General features: G+C 41.5%; 1 protein-coding gene across 5 annotated transcripts in view; it reads left to right on the forward strand.

Moving 5' to 3' along the window:
* The window catches only part of FOXP1 (forkhead box P1), a 632119-nt gene that overhangs the window by 254635 nt on the left and 355342 nt on the right, over positions 1 to 22142 (forward strand). The gene's annotated exons all lie outside the window — the stretch shown is intronic.

The following is a 22142-nucleotide window of genomic DNA, read 5'->3' on the forward strand; positions in this document are numbered from 1 at the left end:
CATGTTAATAAAAATCATCTTACTCTGATATCAAATATTAACATTGTTTTTGGTGGTAGATACTTTTTTGGAACATGTATGCTGCGAATTCTTCCAGCGGTAATGTTATCAAAATTACACCTAGACATTTCCCTGTAACTCTTCTCAGTGCTGTACTCTATTATAAAGTATTAGGCCTTAAACCATGATCACATTCTGATAATTGTTCTTCTCCTGTCACCCACCTGCAAATGTGTTTATTGCTGGCTGTTTTTTTCCCAGTGCTTTAGGGGAGGATCCTGTATTTTTTTTCTTTTTTAACATTCTTCTCTCTGATGCCCTGGAACAATCCTATGTTGTGACATTTAAAAGGTCTAGACTTTGTGAAAGGCTATCTCAGTGGGTGACGGGATCATTCATTCCACCTGTGTCAGCCATTGCACCCAAGTGGCTTGATCAGGTCACAATCCAGCTGGATCAAAAGGCACCAGACCTGTGCTCAGGGCTTCTTTTTGTTTAATTTTTAAATTTTTATTTTTTATTTCTTTGGTAGAAATGAGGTTTTACCATATTGGTCAAGCTGGTCTTGAACTCCTGGGCTTAGTGATCTGCCTGCCTCAGCCTCCCATAGTGCTGAGATTACAGGTGTGAGCCATCGTGCCCAGCCTGTTTGCCAAATTCTTCTGCCTCCTTTAATGTAAACATGTTTACACCCAGTCTTTTCAGCTTATCACGTGTCTTGAGCACTACTAAGTCACCAATGAAAACCTTAATTTCACATCTCTCTACTGCTGATGAATAAACTTTCTGGTGTAGTTTTAAATGACAATATTTGAGGTGCTTATGTGGCCTACTGTCATGTGTAGAGAGATTGGGGGAATACCCTGGGAGAACGTTACTGATTTAGAAAAATGTTGCCACTTCTGGGTAATAAAATTATAGACCTATAATGCACCTTATTTTGAAAGAACGTATTATAATAAGCAAAAGAGTGACTTAGATTAGAGGTACTTTGAGCTCGAGATATAATGTGTCATCAGTAAACACACAGGTGTGCACATACATACTTACATATGATAAAACTGAACTACCCTTTACAGCAGGTCATTTGCTCTGCTTATAACTTGGAGAAATTGGGCTGGGCGCGGTGGCTCGCGCCTGTAATCTCAGCACTTTGGGAGGCCGAGGCGGGCGGATCACGAGGTCAGGAGACCTCCTGGCTAACAATTTGAAACCCTGTCTCTACTAAAAATACAAAAAATTAGCCGGGTGTGGTGGCGGGCGCCTGTAGTCCCAGCTACTCGGGAGGCTGAGGCAGGAGAATGGCGGGAGGCGGAGCTTGCAGTGAGCCGAGATCATGCCACCACTGCGCTCCAGCCTGGGCGACAGAGGGAGACTCCATCTAAAACAAAATAAAAGCAAAAATTATCTTGACATGGTGGTGATACGTACCTGTAATCCCAGCTACTCGGGAGGCTGAGGCACAATAATCTCCTGAACCCAGGAGGCGGAGGTTGCAGTGAGCCGAGATCGTGCCAGTGCATTCTAGGCTGGACAACAGAAGGACACTATCAAAAAAAAAAAAAAAAAAAAAAAAAAAAAAAAACAATCCACAAAACAAGACAAAAGAACAACAACAAAAAAGTTAAGAAATTGATTGGTGGTCAGATTTCATAATTTGTGGGTACATATTTATACACAATGCAGTTCTCTTGCAAGTGACCTTTCTGTTGCAGCCAAGAAGGCTGTTTCATTCAGTACAGTAAGTCTGCCTCGTTCCCCTTTTTGGAGTCACAACAAGGCTGTCACCGCCTCCCTCCCAGCCATTTCCCTCATTGATCCATCAAAGTCAGCCTCAGATGATTCCCTCCACAAGCATTTCTGAAGGTATCCTTTCTCTTCTCACATCTGGTTTGGTCTTTACTTGCTTTTGTTCAGTGTGGCCCTGTGTCTCAAACTTAGGGAGATGGCGTAACGTGGTGGCTAAGACCTTGGATTCTAGAATGGGCAGTGCAGTTCAACTTTAAGCTTTGCCATGTATTAACTATATGACTTGGAACTAGTTAGCTTGCTGGACCTTATTTTCCTCATCTGTTCAATGGAGATAAGAAGAGTATAATGCTGTGCCTGGTACACATTTCTATTTCTAATGACTTGCTCTGACTGTTTCTCTTATAGTTTGGATTACTGTCTCATTCTGTAGTAAACCAGTTCATCCAGAGTTCATCTTGACCTTTCTGTACCATAAAGTCTATCACAGCCCATCTCTCCCAACTCTGACACCCTTTCTTTTCTTCCCTTTCCCCAACTCCTGGTGGAGTTTAAGAGTTTGCTTAAAAAAATGTTTACCCACCTAAGACATCCAACCAGTAAGCATGATGAGAAAGCTGTTCTCAAGTAGATCATTTAGTCAAGGAAGATTTTATTGCATTCTGCTTATATAAACTGAAATCTTGTGCCAAAGTACCTAGCTCCAAACTCTCCCTTCCTTCCTTCTATTTTTTCACAACACATCTCTTGAAGAATCTATTGCAGATTTTGTTCTGAGAGCCAGGATGCCATCAGCTCTGCCATCACAGAATAAGCATGAAATCCAGGTTGTCACCGGGAGGTTTTTGTTGTTGTTATTGTTGTTTTGGCCATCGTTGGGAGCTTTATTATGATTATTATTGGACTGTTATTTTTCATCTGAGCCTCTTTTATGCTTTTCTCTTGGATTTCTTGCCCATTGAGTCCCCATTGGGTATGTACGGGGCAACTCTTCCAAATACAGACTGTTTTTTATTAGCAATGCCTCTATTTGCACTGTAGCACTGATCTTAAGGTGATCTGGTGACCAAAGATTATGTTTCATAGTGCTTTGAAGAAGAGGGTAATGGCATAGTCCAGGTATGCTTGGCCTCTTCCTGATAATGCATACCAGATTCTTTAATATTTCGTGTAAAAAAGGTATAACGAAAAGAGAAGCTTGGTGGCATTTTTTTCCTGCTTGAAAGCAAGAAAGAGAGTAATATGCGTGCCACATAAAGTATTTTTCTATTTTGAATACACTGAGGGCTATATGGATGCTATCAGCAGAATGTAAATCATTACATTTTTATCACTAAGTGTTAAAGTCCACTGTATATTTGGTACACAAAGAATACATTCATCAGGTTTTCTCTTCTCCATTCAAATCCCACAGATGTGAGGATCATACAAAATAATGCCATTTTGAGCCAAATATGGTGACACATGCCCTATAGTCCTAGCTTCTTGTGGGGAGGAGGTGGGAAGATTGCTTTGGCAGTTCAGTGCTGCAGTGTGCTATGAGCATGCCTGTGAATAGCCACTGCACTTCAGCCTGGGTAACATAGGGAGACCCCACCTCTAAAATAATAATAATAATAATAATAATAATAATAATAATAATGATAATAATAATACAGTTGTAGGAGATTTCTTTATAGACCCTTAATATAAAGGCTGCTTCAAGGGCCATGCTGGTATTGTTGGTCAAACTTGCTTAGACTGAAACCAGTGGTTAGAAGTGGCTTAGGGACTTCAGAGGACCTCTTTCTTACTTTTAATCCATGTTTTATGATTTTTAGGTTCATAAACCATAGAAGGATGGCATACTTTAGGGCATGAGACAAGCTGGCAATCTCAGGCCTGTTGTGTTTGGTCTATAAAATACTTTAAAATAATTTGATCGGTTACTAGCATTTAAATATCAAGGGATTGGCTGGGTGCAGTGGCTCGCGCGTATAATCCCAGCACTTTGGGAGGCCGAGGCGGGTGAATCACCTGAGGTCAGGAGTTCAAGACCAGCCTGGCCAACATGGTGAAACCCCATTTCTACTAAAAATACAAAAATTATCTGGGCGTGGTGGCTTATGTCTGTAATCCCAGCTACTCGGGAGACTGAGATGGGAGAATCTCTTGAACCAGGGAGGCGGAGGTTATAGTGAGCCAAGATTGGGCCATTGAACTCCAGCCTGGATGACACAGCGAGACAATATCTCAAAAAAAAAAAAAAAGAAGAAAAAAAAAATTCAAAGGATTATACCCTACAGCAACTCTGGATTTCTGGCCATTGCAATAGATGTAGAGCAGCGCTGGGTCCACATTCCCAAATGGCAGCTGGGTGGGAGCTGGGTCATGGCCGGCCTGCCCCCTTAGCTGGGGCGTGGCCTAGGTTTTTGCCTTTCTACTCTGGGCTGCTTTGCTCATTAGCATGACCCTTTGTTCCAACAGACTTTAGAGTTTGCAACCCCTTTATTTTTTTTTTAAATTTTTTTGAATTTACACTAACTTATTTATTTATTTATTTTTATTATACTTTAAGTTCTAGGGTACATGTGCACAACGTGCAGGTTTGTTACATATGTATACATGTGCCATGTTGGTGTGTTGCATCCATTAACTTGTCATTTACATTAGGTATATCTCCTAATGCTATCCCTCCCCCCTCCCCCCACCCCACGACAGGCCCCGGTGTGTGATGTTCCCCACCCTGTGTCCAAGTGTTCTCATTGTTCAATTCCCACCTATGAGTGAGAACATATGGTGTTTGGTTTTCTGTCGTTGTGACAGTTTGCTCAGAATGATGGTTTCCAGCTTCATCCATATCCCTACAAAGGACATGAACTCATCCTTTTTTATGGCTGCATAGTATTCCATGGTGTGTATATGCCACATTTTCTTAGTCCAGTCTATCATTGATGGAAATTTGGGTTGGTTCCAAGTCTTTGCTATTGTGAATAGTGCCACAGTAAACATACGTGTTCATGTGTCTTTATAGCAGCATGATTTATAATTCTTTGAGCAACCCCTTACTTTAATACCGCAAAGGAAAAACAGAACCAAATTGGTATTCAGAATTAAACAACATGTTGTGTGTGTCTTTAATGGCTAACTTTAAGACAAAAGGAAATGCATGTATCTTGTTTTGGGAATCTATATTTTCTGAATAATATAATTTCAGGAATATATAGTATTTATGAATTATAAATATATAATTTTATATATTTAATGTATAAATAATATAAATGATTATAAATTATAGAATTTCTGCTCCTCAGAGTCTTGAAAGTGGAGGGCCATATGGTAGCATCTAGTTCTAATTCAGCCCTCTCCTTTTAATAATTAGGAAATTGAAGCCCAGCAAGTCCAGTGTTTGTTCCAGGCCATGCAACTTATAACTGGTAGAGCTGGGGCAGGATCCCTGTGTCCTGCTGGTGAAGCAAGGCAGATAGGGTCATTAATGTGCAGTGTGGAATAGATGGAAATAGAACAAAATGTCTAAAGTGCATATCTTTGCTATTGTTCCCATAGGTTGAAGTTTTACGGAAATATTTACTTTGTCAAGATTGCGTAAGTGCTCATGAAAATTACTCTGTGTCCCACTGTAGGCCTTGGCTTTTTAGAATCAGTCTAATATTTCTTCCAGGCTGCAGAGCCTTTTTACAAGGTGCTCTATAGAATGCAGCAGGCAATGCATCTAAAACTGAACTAGTCACACACTCTTCCCCTCCAAAACCTGCTCACTTTCCCGTGTGCTTAATCTTGGTCCTTATTGCCCTGGGACAGAAGTTATCATATTATATTCTTTTTGTTTCTTCTCTTATTGGTCATATTCTTGGTTCGTAGGTCACATTGATTCTGTCTTAGAAATGTCTACCAAAATGAGCCTTTCCTCTCCATCCTCCCAGTTTCTGTGTTGGGAGGGTCCTCACTGTCTCTTGATAGGGTCATGGCAGTAGACTCTTCCTTATACTACTTCATTCTAACTTAACCTCAATCTCACTTCTTTGTCATCTCCATTGGTTTTCAACCCTGACTATATATTAGTTACTTTGGGAGTTTAAAATGTACCAAGGCAGAGGTGGGCGGATCATGAGGTCAGGAGTTCGAGACCAGCCTGACCAACATGATGAAACTCCGTCTCTACTAAAAATACAAAAGTTAGCCGGACGTGGTACATGTCTGTAATCCCAGCTACTCAGGAGGGTGAGACAGGAGAACTGCTTGAACTCGGGAGGCGGAGGTTGCAGTGAGCTAAGATCACACCACTGTACTCCAGCCAGGGTGACAGAGCAAGACTCCATCTCAAAAAAAAAAAAAAAAAAAAGTACCGAGGTTGGGCCCTGTGCCCAGAAAGGGATTTAATTCATTTGGAGCAAGGGCTCTGGCATCAGCGTTTTTAGAAGCTTTCCAGAGTTCTCATGTCCAACTCCAGAGGTAACCGCCACTGCTGTACTTTGTCAGCATAGTTGGTTTTCTACAAAACACATCCAGTGGTCACTCTACTGCATCCGCATCTCTGTTGTCCACAGTAAGTCCAGACTTCTAGTTTGGCTTGGGAGACCTTCATAGTTGGATCCTAATTTCTCCAGACTTCTCTGTGACCACTGCTCCCTCATATAATTACACGCCAGTCACCAAGCATAGTTTACCCCTCTTGGAGCTCTGAATGCCCCTTGATGACAGCGCACCTTTGCCTGTGTGCCTCGCTCCACCTGGCTCCCCTTTTCTGCCCTATACAAATGAAGCCTACCATCCTTCATGGGTATTGGCTCCGTGAGAAAACCTCTCCTGCTGCCAGTTTGTCACCTATCACAGTAGGTTAAAATGTACCTACACACTGTACTTATCTTGTTTCTCTAGACCTGAGCTGTCCCGTAGAACTTTCTGGAATGATAAAAATGTTCTGTACTTTCACGATCCAGTGTGATAGCTGATAGCCACATGTGGCTTTTGACACTGGAAATATGACTGGTACAATTGAGGAACTGAATTTTTAGTTGTATTTAGTTTTAATGTATTTAAACTTAAAAGTCACATGTGGCTAATGACTACTGTTTTTCATAGTCCAGATGTTGATATGAGTTCGTTGAGGGCAAGGGCCTAGTTTTATTCATGTTTTTATTCCCATATGGCACAGAATGGTATTCCCTAAAGTCTGCTAAGTGACAGAATGGATGATGTAGGAGTTGTATCAAAAATTTTCATCTTTTCTAGTTTATACGCCTCTCTACACATACACAAATAAAAATCCTGCTTATGAGTATAACACATATTCTCACATCTGACTCTCACACAGATCTCATTACCCCATTTTCCAGAAGAAGAAAGTGAAGATCAGCAAAGTTAAGTGACTCAGCCAAGTTTATAATCATGAGAAATAACTGAGGCGGGGCACAGTGGCTCACGCCTGTAATCCCAGCATTTTGGGAGGCTGAGGCAGGCGGATCACAAGGTCAGGAGATTAAGACCATCCTGACTAACATGGTGAAACCCCGTCTACTAAAAATACAAAAAAAAAATTAGCTGGGTGTGGTGGCGCATGCCTGTAGTCCCAGCTACTTGGAAGGCTGAGGCAGGAGAATCGCTTGAACCCAGGAAGCAGAGGTTGCAGTGAGAGATCGCACCACTGCACTCCAGCCTGGGCGACAGAGTGTGAGTCTCCATCTCAAAAAAAAAAAAGAGAAAAATGATATTGAATTATGCCTGCCAGTTACTTTAATTACATTGTGAGCATGAAATTTCTTCTGATATTTTTAGCTCTGGGTCTCTGAAAACCTGAACCCCAGAGAAAATGTTCTGTGGTCTTACGTGTTGTATATAGCCCATCTGGCCATCTCACATTTCCAGAGGGTGGCTTTTATCTTGTGGTCACTTAAATGACACCATTTCTTGAGTCTGGGGCTATGGCTGGCTCATACCAGGTTTCTTGTCTTAACACCATTACCAAATTTGCCAAGGGTTAGAGGTCACTGGATTGGCCCCTGACAACTCTTTCTTCCACACTGTTTTGAAGGCCGACTGCAAAGTTTGGTTTTGTCGAAGTGGGAAGCGTGATATTATTAAAGCTGAAGTTAAGCAGACCACAGCCCAGGAGAGGGAATGGCACTAAAGGCTCATCAGAGACCTTAATGCAAAATCATCTTATAATCTGAAAGCTTTTTTTTTCCTTTTTTTTTTTTTTTTTCCGGTGCAGTCTAAATTAGGACACTGTTAGTAGCGGGAGGGTAATTAGGGGTGCATAGTGAATTCAATTCTTATTTATAAGAAGTCAACTTGATTAAATTCTTATGGCTTCCTTGCTCATTCTATTTCCTTTGCACTGTATTATGAACAATAAGATGATTTTACTTCAAGGGAACGGAAAGGTTTTTGTTCAAATTATATCTCAGTCATTCACATAAATATCAGCTGTGATACATTTCTTATATCTTCAGAGGTATGAACAAATACTATGCAGACTCGGTCTGCTTGGCCGCGTGTTGCTAAACCATGGTAGTAGGGAGAGGAACGAACATGGAGAAGAGCTGATTTTATGAAGTAACCAAAGAAGGAAAAATTGTTGCCGTTAACATTGTTTACTGAAATTCATTAACTTTTACTTTATTCATTCAAGATTTATTAAGTGCCTTTTGTAGACTGGGATACAGCTTAGCAAGAGAAACGATTGATTAAATAGACCATTATAATAAAATGGACTCATGCCTATATTGGGACAAGTACTGTATACAAAGGGAATAGATAACAGGGACATTGATCTAAAGAGAGGTTAGGGAGGGCTTCTTGGAGGAAGTGGCATTTGTGCCTGAGTTATATGGAATGTGTGGGATTTCTTAGGTGAAAGAGGGCAGAACAATACGAGGGTAGGCTAGATCTGTGCAGCGGCTTAGGCTAGATCTGTGCAGAGACAAAAGTGTACAGGGTGTGTATGTGAGTGCCTGTCCGTGGTAGAATGGTGGTCCCGGAGCCGCAAAGAAAGTTCGACCAGAGGACCAAGCAGTGGCTGACATCCAGCACAGCCTTTTGAATACCTCTAGACGCTTCCCCTTGACCCTCCGGGCCTTAGAAAGCTAAGAAATTGTTCAGCTGGGATGGGATGTGCGTGAGGAAGCGAGCAACGTTAAGCATCCACATCAATGTTGAGATGCATCCTAATGTCAAAAATTTTAAGATGTGACTGGGGAAGCTATCTGGGAATTGATGGAACGTTGTACATTCACATTTTGCAAGATGACTTTGTCTTCCCTATGGATAGGTTTGAGGAGAGCAAAACCAAAGGCAGGAATGAGCCTTCACAAGGAAATTGCAGAGTCGTTGGAGGCACCCTTGTGTGGGCTGGCGAGTGTCGGTCAGGGTGAAGGAAAGAGAATGGAGTGAATGTCGTTGTTGGATGTGGTGGAGTCGTCGAATGTGCCTGCAGAGTGTTTGGCCCCATTGGCTAGGTGTGTGGTGGTAGCATTCACTGAGGGAAGACCCAAAGAAGAAGAACCAGGTTGGCGGAGAATAGGATGCTGAAGAAGGTTGTAGATCCTGGAGAGCCAACATCACAGGCAGACTGCTTGGAAATGGGAACTGCTCGAGAAGAAGGGAGGGTGCGCTCTGCCAAATGCAGCCCATGGACCAAACAAAAAGGGACTGAAAACTTCATGACTTTGGCCACAGAGGTTTCAGTGGCATGGTGTGGGCTGCAGGATGTTTAGAAGGTGAGTAAGTGGAGACAGGGAGTATAACAGCTCTTTCCAGAAGTTTCTGAAAGGGAGGAGAGAGTAGGGGGCTATGAGACTGTGAAAAGAATTTTTGTTTCATCACTGAACAGAGATTATAAAGTCACACCAGAATCTTTTTTTTCAGTTTTATTTAAAATTTTTTTCAATTTCAGAACTATGAATTCTGAATTCATAGTTAGCATAGTAGTAGCAACTTAGAGGCTTTGAGAATTTAGCACAGAAGTTTCTAGAAGCAGGCAAATGAAAGCACACAGCAGGCTCGATCTCATATATATGACAGAAATCTTTTTTTTTTTTTTGAGACGGAGTCTGGCTCTGTCGCCCAGGCTGGAGTGCAGTGGCCGGATCTCAGCTCACTGCAAGCTCCGCCTCCTGGGTTCACGCCATTCTCCCGCCTCAGCCTCCCGAGTAGCTGGGACCACAGGCGCCCGCCACCTCGCCCGGCTAATTTTTTTTTTTTTGTATTTTTTAGTAGAGACGGGGTTTCACCGTGTTAGCCAGCATGGTCTCGATCTCCTGACCTCGTGATCCGCCCATCTCGGCCTCCCAAAGTGCTGGGATTACAGGCTTGAGCCACCGCGCCCGGCCTGACAGAAATCTTTAAGGAGAAGACCCCCAAACAACAACAAAGGTAACCCTTATTGTGATGGTATGGGGGCTTTTAGTGTAAAGAGAGTCAAGCCCACCCAGCTCAAAAACTCTGAGGCCATTGTGGGTATAAAGTGTGCAAATGGTTATTTGAAAATATATGTGTTTGACAAAGATTTCTATCCAAAAAAAAGTTGTGGCAGTAAAGCGGTCAAGTGGTTTTCTAGAAAACTTCAGTTAATGGCAAAATCACGACTTCCAGTACAACTATAGAGAATAGAGACACTTTGAAATGTTTCTGCCCTCTTTGGGGTACCCTGTAATTCTATTCTGTTTATGAATGTCCTCCTCACCCCTGAATTTGTGTGTGCTTTCCTAATGGAACACATCTTTACGCTCAGTAACCATGTTAATTTATGGCGTATTTTGGTATTCCAAGAAGTGAAAAATGGGGAGTTAATACGACTTCTCTTTGTTTCACTCTGAAGAGGTTTTTACTACCAGGACCTTGACATCTTCCACCTTAGTTTATCTTTAAGTTATCTTTAACTGGAACCATTTTGTCCATTAGCTGTATTCTAATCACCTCTCAGAATGGTTAGATTTACAAGCAACACATGACAGAGAAAACATAAAAAAATCAGCCAGCTTCTCCTGACATTCAACAGCAGCCCACGTCTAAATAGTGAAAAAGTTTATTTGCTTTTTCTGAGGATGTGCTAAGTGATTTTGCAGTTAGAGTGGTACGGCCTTCTAGCACTTAGGCCTGCATTTATTAAATAAATTTGTTCTTTAACTCAAGTGTTAAGTGTGTATTATGAAACCTCAAAGCCAATTTCGGTGATTGCAATGTGCAAATATTTTTAAAATTATGTAATTAAATAGGACTTGGCCTGCAAGGTCCACCAAAGTAATTTATTAATTGAATAGTCTGATTTAATTGTATGTTATTTTCGTTTATTCAGGGAAGTGCCTGCATCTCTTGCAGAGATAGGAGCCTCTTGTATGCCTGTCGCTGGAGGTACAGAGGTCCTCTCCAAGAAATCTTTAGCACCCAATTAAATATTAACCAAGAAGAGGGGACTTGTTCCTCCTGTCCCTGAAACTCTATTTTTATGCCTGAGTCTGGCGATTTTAAAGGAAAAAGAAGGGAGAGAAAAAAAAAAAAAAACTTGCTGAGTAGAATTATTTGTAATTCATTCCGTTTATCACTACATTATTTAAAAGTGACTTACTCTTCTTAATTGTGCCAGTGTACAGGGTTATATAAAGTGTGTGTATAAAAAGAAAAGCCCCTTTAATTCAGTGTTAGCTACATCTAACTATGGCTAAAGCCACGCCGTATCTGTTTCCTTAAAATGTCATTTTAAAGGTATTGTGGTTTTGGAGCAGCAGCTGTGACTGAAAAGTATGTAAACTAAGCTGTTCTTGCTCATATCATTTTTATATTCTTATGTCAGACCAGAAGGCTGCTTTAAATTTATTTTTCATTGTGTATTAGTTCTAGAGCCCGGTTTTTTTTCTTCCTCGGGAACATATGTTCTTTGGGACGTGTTATACTCAGACACTTAAGAAAATAACAATTGTGTGTGGGGGGAAAGGTACCAAAATAGTTTGTTATTTGAGTATTGTATTTGGGGGAAGATTAATCAGAAAAAAAAAATTAACTCTCACAAAGTAGAATTTTGGGGCCTAGCATCTGTGTTTTAGGAAATGAAAGAATTCAGGCATACTGTACTAAGTCACGTGAAAGGCAGTAACTTTTAGAAGCCCAAATTGCTTTCCCAAAAGGAAAATATTTTTTGTTGCTATTAAATATAGTTTATATTGCTACTTCAGAACTTTTTTTTTTTTTTTCCAGTGGGGCCATTTACTTAAATTCTTAGTTAATATTTCTGTATAGAAACGTCTTTGTCTCCGGAGCCCGCCTGTGCGAATTCCCATTTAATATGTGGTTGTGGATAAGTATTTATTCATTCCATGTGGTACTCCACACCTGATCAAGTGACAGCATGGCGTCATGTCAGCCAGCAAAATGTTTGAGTGACTTTTGAGTAATGGTGGCATAGAAGGTAGAGAGGGTTGAAGGAAATAATAATGGGAATTTTTTTCCTTTCCTATATATTTCAGCACGTATAATGCCTCAACCCTCTGGTGGAAATTTGGAACACAGGATAGTAAAATATTCCTTTTCCTAGAGGGCAGTAAAAGTGGAGTAGAAAGTAGGAGCTATTAGAATTTCCATGGTAAATATAATTTGATTACATATGTCGGGTTGGGTTCCCTCTGAGCTGAGGATTTTACTTATAGAGTTGTTTCACAATGGTATATTTCTTTCCAGTTTTTGGAAGCAAATTTAGCCCTAAGAATTTGCCCTGGCCGGGTGCAGTGGCTCATGCCTGAAATCCCAGCACTTTGGGAGGCCGAGGTGGGTGGATCATGAGGTTAGGAGATCGAGACCATCCTGGCCAACATGGTAAAACCCCATTTCTACTAAAATACAAAAAATTAACTGGGCATGGTGGCAGGCGCCTGTAGTCTCAGCTACTCAGGAGTCTGAGATAGAAGAATCACTTGAACCCGGGAGGCAGAGGTTGCAGTGTGCCGAGATCGCACCACTGCACTCTCGCCTGGCGACAGAGCAAGACTCCATCTCAAAAAAAAAAAAAAAAAAAAAAGAATTTGCCCTAAGAAAATTCCTTTGACCTGCCTCGTTCCTACAGGCCCACATCTGGGTGCCCCAAGTGAGGGAATTAATTTGGGGAGGAAGGCAGCTCTCTGGTGGATCCACTGTTGTGCTTGTCCCAACCCCTCTGTCTCTTGCTGGGCCCCACGTGGACCCCAGCTGGTGGCATTCTCTGGGGCATTCGCTGGTCCTGGTGGTCCTTGCATCTAGCCTTGGAAAGGGACCTATCAGAGCATCTGGGGTGATGGTCACAGTAGTTCACAGATACAGCACAGCCGTGGTCATCCCAATGGCCACTAGCTCTAGCTCTGGAGCAGGGCTCTGGGAAACCCTCACCATGCCGTGGAGAAGGCAGGGAAGTCCAGGGTGCTGGCCAAGGGTGTGCTCAGGAGGCTTGGGGGCAAGGGCCATTTCCCAGCGAGTACACAAGTGTTTCAGCATTTTAACACCTTGTTCAGGCGACCCGTCTGTAGCAATTAAATACCATCCCTGAGTACCCCTCCTTGTACCACTGAGGAGCCTGGGTGGGTCTGGAGAAGAGAAGGGGCTTCCCAAATCCTAGCTGAGTTACTGGTGGGTCCAGGAGCAGAGTCACCCTCTCTTGCCTCCTAATTAAATGATCTCTCCACTTCACTTTGCTGCTTCTTAACGAAAGTGTGAAAGTGTCTCCTTTTCCACTTACTTCAAACCAGAGTTGGTTAAAAGAATTTTCTTGTGAACAAAACTAAGAGGCAAATAGAAGATACCTGGGGCCTGGAAGTGAAGGATTTCATAGGAGAAAGTAAAGCTTGTTCAAGTCCAACTTCAGATGCAATGGGCTGGCACAGTCTGTGGGACACTCACGACTTCTTCTGTTCTCTGGCCTCTTTGCTGTTCACAGGATCCTGCTCTTAAATCTCCTCTTAACATGACTGATGTTCCCAGGGACCATATTCTGTAGCCATTGCTTTTCCCCATGAATTGGGAGTCATAGGCTTGAGTTCCTGCTTTCGTCCCCACCACCTGCGTGACCTTGGTCACACAGAGTCCCCTCCCAGGGGTGTGGCTTGCCTGGACCTCTCAAAGGCACCTTTTAGCTCTAAAATATTTGCTGTTCTCTCTCATTCAAGATTTTCCCCATCCATGCCTTATTCCTTTCACTTAGTAGTCTGGGTCACACAATTGAAGCAGAAAAAAGTTTGAATTTTGATGAAGAGATTGTCGCAGTTTATCCCAAATCTGTTCTCAGGGGACGTCCTTGTCTTTTTTTTATTGGCAAAACTTGGCCAGGGAATTTTTGCTTAAGTGAACCTACCACTTCCAGTTTTGAATCAGGTTTGTGCTTGCTATCATTATTAATAGGAGTATTAATTTCTGTCGCTGATAAAGCACCCTGATGTGGCTGGAAAGTGGTTCTGTGCCGTTTCCCCACCGAAGTGAAGAAGGACATGAAAGGTTGTATGGTGTGGAAAGTGCCTTAGCAATTAAATAAAAGGCTGGTTCATATAAAGGAGCTTGTTTCTATATGGAAAATATGAGCTTTTTCTTTTCTTTTTCTTTCTTTCCTTTTTTTTCTTTTTTTTTTTTTTTTTTTTTTACATGGACCAGGTGTGGATTAGTTCACTGAACCTTTTACCCAGCCTTATTCCCGCTTGTAATTCTTCTGAGGCATAGTTCAGCCAAGTCAAAGAAACATGTTATTAAAGGTGAGCTGAAAGGCATTTAAAAAATAAACAAACTGTTTAAGATCCTAAATCAGTAACAGAATCTATATGCACAGACTTGAAAAGTACAAGAAAATGTGTTTCAATGCCTTTGGGTTTCAGGCTGGATTCTCCTCCTGCCTTCTTTGAACATATCCCCCAAGTCTTTTTTGGTAGTTGGTGGGACAGGCAGCCCCAAGGCTAACCTTGGCTTGTAGCTTTTTTGTAACTAATGACTTGCCTCCACTGAGGTAGGTGAGACCCCAATCTTACATCTGCGATTCTCCAACTAATATTGAGGGGAAAAAATAAGTACTTTGATTTTATTTTAGCACTATATTCTTAAGAAGTTTAAAATCTGATACACGTTCTCTTTTATTTTTCCAGCCTGTAGCATGGCAGACAGCCAGACTTTTTTTTTTTTTTTTTTTTTTTTTAAGATGGAGTCTTGCTCTCTCGCCAGGCTGGAGTACAGTGGCATTATCTCAGCTCTCTGCAATCTTCACCTCCTGGGTTCAAGCGATTCTCCTGCCTCAGCCTCCCGAGTAGCTGGGATTACAGTCCCGTGCCACCACACCCAGCTAATTTTTGTATTTTTAGTAGAGGTGGGGTTTCACCATGATGGCCAGGATGGTCTCAATCTCCTGACCTTGAGTTCCACCTGCCTCAGCCTCCCAAAGTGCTGGGATTGCAGGCATGTGCCACTATGCCCAGCCAGCCGGCTATTTTTAACAACTTGTAGAGATGGCAGAAATGAGTGTAGAAAGTTTTAGATTTATTTAAGTTCTGTCATCCCTGATTATAATAACAGCAGCCATCATTTCTTTGAGCATTCACTTTGTACCAGACACTATTAAATACTTCTTCTTGTCAGTGCATTTATTCTCCAAAAGCAAATAATGCACTGTAAGCAAGCCCATTTTATGGATAAGAACACTGAGGGACAGAGAGCTTAAGTAACTTGCCTAAGCTCACAAGGTCAGTAAGCACCAGAGCTAAGTTTTGAACTTGGGTACTTGAATCCATGCTTGTAAATTCTGAACTATTCTAGTCTAAAGTATACTGTATAGTACTATATTCTGTAATACTTAGTTTTAGGTGAGGCAGCCCAAGGATGCATTAAGAAATACACTCGTTCTGTACAACCTCAGCCTTGCCTTTTTAAAAATTATTTCCTAACTTTCAAAACTTGCTTGTTTTTGTTTTTACTTGATAGCCTGTTTTCAGCCAATGAATAGGTAGATATCAATCATTTGCAGCCTGTTTTACTGCTTTTTAAAGAATTATTTTAATGTTTCTTTGTGATTGTGCAATTGTACAAAGACATTCCCTTATTTTATTTTATTTTATTATTTTTGAGACAAGGTTTCACTCTGTCACCTGGGCTGGAGTGCAGTGGCACAATCTCAGCTCCCTGCAACCTCTGCCTCCCTGGTTCAAACAATTCTTCCACCTCAGCCTCCTGAGTACCTGGGACTACAGGCAAGCACCACCATGCCCAGCTAAATTTTTTTGTATTTTTTGGTAGAGATGAGGTTTCACCATGTTGGCCAGGCTGGCCTCGAACTCCTGACCTCAAGTGTGATCAACTGCGTTGGCCTCCCAAAGTGCTGGGTTTACAGGCCTGAGCCACCATGCCTCTCCAATTCCCTCATTTTTAAACAGTGTCTCACTTTATTGCCCAGGCTAGCGTGCGGTAGCACCATACTAGTTCACTGCAGCCTTGAATTCCTGGGCTCAAGCGATTCTCCTGCCTCCCCCTCCTGAATAGCTGGCATTACAGGTGTGAGCCACTGAGCCTAGCTTATTCTCTCATTTTTGAAGTAATTTCAAATTGCAGAAGCAGGGAAGGAGAGGCATTTTAGGGGTTGATCCTTCTGGTCCACTTTAATGAAGTAAGCAACTCCTTCCAAGGGGAGCTTGAAGCCTGAATTCTTCATAGTGAACACAGAACTCTTTTCAGAAACTTAGCTTAAAATAATGATCTATACCTCCACCCTGCTGCCTTATATGATAGAAAAGGAGGTGAGTTCAGCAACAGCTTCCTCTAGCTCAATTTTGATTTACCTTTGTTTCGCTGAAGTCCATATGCTGAGCTTGTTGAACTCATCTGCCTTGTTCAGTCGTTCTTGCTTTAGGAGTGTTAGCTTTCTTTTTCGGAAAGCAACAGCATATGCGTACAGCCTTGCCAGGCTTCCACCAAGTGTCCCTTCACCTTTAGCAAGCCCTTGGTGGACTCAGGGGAGCTTTATGGTCATTATTAACATAACAGCCTATAAGTTGGGCTTCTTTCTAGCTAAGGAGCCAAGGGGTTGGGGGCCCACCTGGTTTTAAATTACATAGGCTTTTCTAAATGTGTTTCTAATGGGAGCTAGAGAGGTGGTGAGCTTTGGGGAAGCCTATCCTTGGGTCAAAGTTGAATGTAGAAGGGAACTGGGATCTGCAGATATCAGGGAATTTAGGAAGAGAGGCATGGGAAAGGAAATAGGATGAAAAGGTGCCAGGAAAAGTTGCCTCATCATTTGGCACTTTGGTGGTGGCCAAAAGGTAAGTTTCTACTTTGAGATCACTCTCAGGCCCTGTGGGCGCAGAGCTGCCAAGTTTCTCAGTTGAAGGACTAACCAAGTTGGGATATGGGTAATTCTGGGAGACTGGGTAATTTGAGGGGAAGGATTGTTGGAGGTCTTTCCAGCTATACTGACAATGTACATGGGTGCATTCTTAAGTGTGAGTGTGTCCATAATAAAATCTAGCTGTAGAACCATTCACGGGCTTCTCTGTGTGCACCAGCGTGCTAGCCATTTTACGTACAACAGTAGGAACAGAGTAGCTGGAATAAGATACAGGAATGTTTTTGTTCAGCTCAGACACTGGTTAGCGTTATTCACTCATTGTGTATTTACTGAACACCTACCCTGCGTAGCCGCTGCTCTGTACTGGGATACAGCAAGCAAGAGACCTACACGGTGGCTCATGCCTGTAATCCCAGCGCTTTGGGAGGCGAAAGAGCCCAGGAATTCAACACCAGCCTGGGCAACATAGTGAAACCTTGTCCCTACAAAAAATTTAAAAATTAGCTAGACATGGTGGCACATGCCTCTAGACCCAGCTACTCAGGAGGCTGAGGTAGGGGAATTGCTTGAGTCTAGTAGTTAGTTCCAGGCTGCAGTGAGTCATGATCGTGCCACTGCACTGCGCTCAAGCTTGGGCAACAGAGTAAGACCATGTCTCAAAAAAAAAAAAAAAAAAAAAAAAAAAAAGTTGGGGGGAGTGCAAATCAGATAAAATCCCTGCCTTCATGGAGTATGTGTTCTGATACTTTTGTCATAAACTGAAATTAATACGACTTATCTGTTGCCTAAACTTTTGCCCAGAACAACCAAACAGAGTCAGTTCAGCTGCACTAGGAACCGCCAAGAGCCAGATGTGGCCATGGGAAGAATATCTTTGAGAGCCTGTCATCTGGCTCCAGCTGTGTTAACCTAGGCCTGGTAGGCAGCCATGAGTTGTGTTTGCCAACTGGTGGCCAGACACTAGTGCAGGCTTAAACAATTAGCAGAATTCCTCATCTGGTGGCTGGATTCGCTGTGTGTGTCCTACAGGCGATTGCTGCTGTCCAAACCAGGGGACTCTGTGGGCAGAAACGCCCGGAAGAGAACCAAAAGTTAGCCCCTTGAAAAACCAGTCAAAGTCTCATCGGGGAACACGGAGAGGGACGCAGGAATGGGGGAAGACCAGCAACAGTGAGAAAACAGAAGTAAAGCAGATGTGGCCTTCCACCTGGCAGACCTTAATTCTAACTGAGAACTCTTGCCTGATACAGAGCGTCTGCCTCTAGCATGCCCCTGCACAAAAGCAAACAGTAGAGTTTGCCTGTGAAGAAATTTTTTTTAAGATATTATTTTTTACATTGTTGCCCCTTGGTGAGAAGCATTTATGATGCTTTATTGGTTTCACCCAGACAGAGATTTCCATAAAAAGTATTCATTCCCACCTTTTGGAAGCAATTAGATCCCCACAAACAGGCTATAACTTTCAAATGTCTGTTATATCTGACTTCAAAAATAAGTATATAAGTAAATAAAATGCTTCAGCCTGCCTGCATGTGGAAGATTTTTTTTATAAACTGTAGAGTTGCTGGTTTAATGTACCAGACAAGTCCTGCCAGCACACGGGAAAATAATAGATTCTGATCGTCCATTGTCCAGCATGTTTCTAATACCACAGTAGTTGCTCAGTAAATGTTTGTAAACTGAGCTGAATGAGGAAAAATTCCAGTGAACATGCTGACTTGCAAGAATGGTAATTAAAAAGTAGCACAGTTATTTCAAATCATAAGTGGGGGAAACAACCCACCATTTAGTGCCCCCCAAAAGTAAAAGTTCTAATTGGAATAAGCCTAGGATTCTTTTTTTTTTTTTTTTTTTATGTCCACATCTAAAGTCTGATGATAACAGAAAGCACAAGATGGCAGAGATTAAGGTTTTCAGGGAGACTTCTCTTGAGGCTGAACAGATACGTCCATATGAGAACATTTTTATCATGGTGAGGTTCTTGGTGATTTTTCAAAGAAGTCCCACTCTGAACAGATAACAACGACAACAAAATCACTGAAGTGGGGAAAATTCAAAAGATGCTAGTTTATGTGTCAAAATCAACTTTTGCATTCTAACTGTGCATTGTGTAAATTTGCTGTGCAGGAAACATAAGTGAAGCCATTTGGTTTTGTGGCATTGGTGTGGGTTGGCTCAGGGGGTGGGGATAAGGTTGAGGCATTGATATAGTAAGAGGAGAGCCAGATGGTTGTATTACACATCTTTTGTGTTCTTGTTTGCTTCTTAAAGCAGTTGCAGAATTTTGCCCTTGGCGATATTTTCTTCGTGCCTGTGTGTTCTGCTATGAATTTACTTTTGTCAGAGTACTTTGAAAGAAAAGCCTTGCTCAGAAAAAAAAAAAAAAATTATGTTATAAACTTGTGAAGTCAACAGTGTGTTCATAAAAATATTTTTTAAATGTTAAGAATGTTAGTAAATAGTTGAGAGAATCAGCTTTTCTTTTTTCTTAGTGCAGTGATTTCGACCATGTTTCATGTCAATTCAGGGAAAGAATTTTTGCAAAATTATGAATGTGCAGTTGGTGATGGATGGATGGATGGATGGATGGATGGATGGATGGTTGGAGATGGATAGATGAGTAGACAGATACATGGAACAGATACATTGTTATTCCAGTAGGGATGAGGCCTATCTGATTAGAGATTTAACTTTTTCCATTATTTACAGCAAGCCCTCAGGTTGTGGTTAACCTCTTGTGTTTTATCAGCAAGCCTAACTTGGTGGTAAGTTGAGTGAGAGTGGGTTACGGTAGGTTGGTGAGTTTTGGTTGACATTTGTTAGAATTGCTGTTACACCACCATTGAAATTTATATTTATTCCCTACTAAAAGGAAATTCTCTTTTGCAGTCACCAGTGGCAAGGGATATTTAAGATGTTCTAATGCATGTAACGGCTGATATTTTATCACCAAATGCTTTTAATAAAGAGTTGCTTTGGAGCCATCCCCCCCGCACCCCCACACACACACTGTGGCAGAATGCTTCAGAATAATTGAATGTCCTTTTTACAGTTCCAGTTTATTTTTTTTTTCCTTTGCTCAAATGAGAGAAGAGCAAATATATAGGATCCTTGGGCGACGGTTTATTCTCCTGTTGTGCACAGATTTCCAGTTTTAGTTGGAACCTGCAGTCCCTGATGAGAAAACAGGAAACTTACAGTCCTAACCTTATTGAAATCTCTGCCGGGTTTAGTCACAAGTCTGAGACGACTCCTTCCAATAATGAAGCCATTGTACGCATCATATCTGATCAGTTCTTGAAATGTTTTAGTAAGTCTATCTTACAACATTATAAGAAGATAATCAGCAGCCTTAGAAGGTCCCCATCTGGACTGTAGAGTTCTTTTACTGAAAGATGTTTTGCCTTTTTGAGATAGCTCTCGCGTTTCATCATCTGTTCCGCCGAGATGAAGTGCATATGAAAAGTCAGTGACTCTGAATCCATCTGTTGTTATTATTTTCCACTGATAATTGGCTTGAACAATGAAATGTCTGTGTCTGCAGCCTTTGAAACTGTACACCCTGTTTATTTTCTGGAGGTCTCGCTGCAACTACGCCCCCCCATCTTTCCCCCTGCATTTTCTCTCAAGCTTACAGCGAGTGGCGCTTGTGTGAGGATGACATCTTTGACTCTGTGCATCAGTATGTGTCACTCAGCATCTAAAGCTTGCATACGGATTTTTGTCACAATCCCTGTGTCTGTGCCGTTTGCTCCCGAATCCGGCGCTCTTTCAGCAAGGAGCTTAGCTGGGCCACAATGCATGGATCCCTTACCTGGATTGTCGTCTTTATTTCACCGTCCTCATTAAAATATTAATTTAGGGTACAGTATCTAATACTTATGGAATTAGATGCTACCTATAATTGTATAATATATTCAGTTGCGTCCAGGTTTGCATGATACAGAGCATTAATACTGGATTCTACTAACATCACTTCCATTAGCTTACTCAACCAGTATGAGATATAGATGAGCTGGGAAGCATAACTACCCTCAAAACTGCCAAAACAGTCATTAGAAGCTCCATGGGGATGGACAGAGGCTTTCTCACAGTGATATAATGATTAAATTTTGTTCTATGGTTTATTTGCAGCAAGGTTAGATCACTATCGTCTATGGACGTGGGTTATCTAACACCTTATTTGGAAGGTCATTTCAAGGCAAAAAAGAGTGGACAAAATCAGCACCTTCAGTTTCTGTGGTCACCCCTCTTAGAGAACCTGTGTTTTATTCTCTGGGTCTTTGGGTATCTTTTTATTTTGTTTGTCTTTTCTCCATGCTATGCCATAATATATGTTTGAAATGAGTTTTGTGTTTGTTGGTTTGTTTGTAAATATATTTTAAAACTTTTCAGTGATGATCTGCACCTTTTACAGTAGAACGATTTGGCCAGAAAACAGTTTTGTGTTAATAAATTAAAATTGCTTTTGAAATAGAAAGCTGCCCTATTTCCCTTGGCTAGGATAATCACAGCATTCTCGAAGGCTGTGAAGGATCTGTGACCTATCCTTTTTAGTCCAAATACAGTAATAATATAGACGCATCCTATAGCATAGCCCTGCTGGATTTGGCCCCAGAGTACTGTATGGCATTAGTAAGTAGTAGACGAACATAATCTTATTTATGTTTCAATCGAAATCATTTAATACTGCAAAAGTTATTAAAAAATAATTAAGTTACTAAGACCAACATGTAGCTGGAACGTAGAATGAGAGGTCAGTGTGAGTTGATTCCATAAGCTGAGAAAAGGCAGTGGTGGATTCCTAACACTGGCATGTTTTTCCTCTTGCTTAAATTCCTGGATTGTAAGGACAAATTATGTTGAGGTATGGCATATTTTCTGCCGAAATGGAGAAAATTGTTGACTGTAATTATGTTATTTAATTGAAATTATAAGTGGTTGAGGCCACTCAGTTAAAAGCATCCTTTCTAATATAGGGGTAATGTTTTTAAATGAGTGGTCATGGATTGGTGACATTTGAAAGGCAGGCATTTGGGATATATTTTTGGAAAACTCGAATTATTTTCCTTAAATGATTAGTGAACTAGAGAGTATAGTTAAGTAGCATTTTTTGGCTTAT

Source organism: Theropithecus gelada, chromosome 2, assembly GCF_003255815.1.
Source record: "Theropithecus gelada isolate Dixy chromosome 2, Tgel_1.0, whole genome shotgun sequence".
NCBI lineage: Eukaryota > Metazoa > Chordata > Mammalia > Primates > Cercopithecidae > Theropithecus > Theropithecus gelada.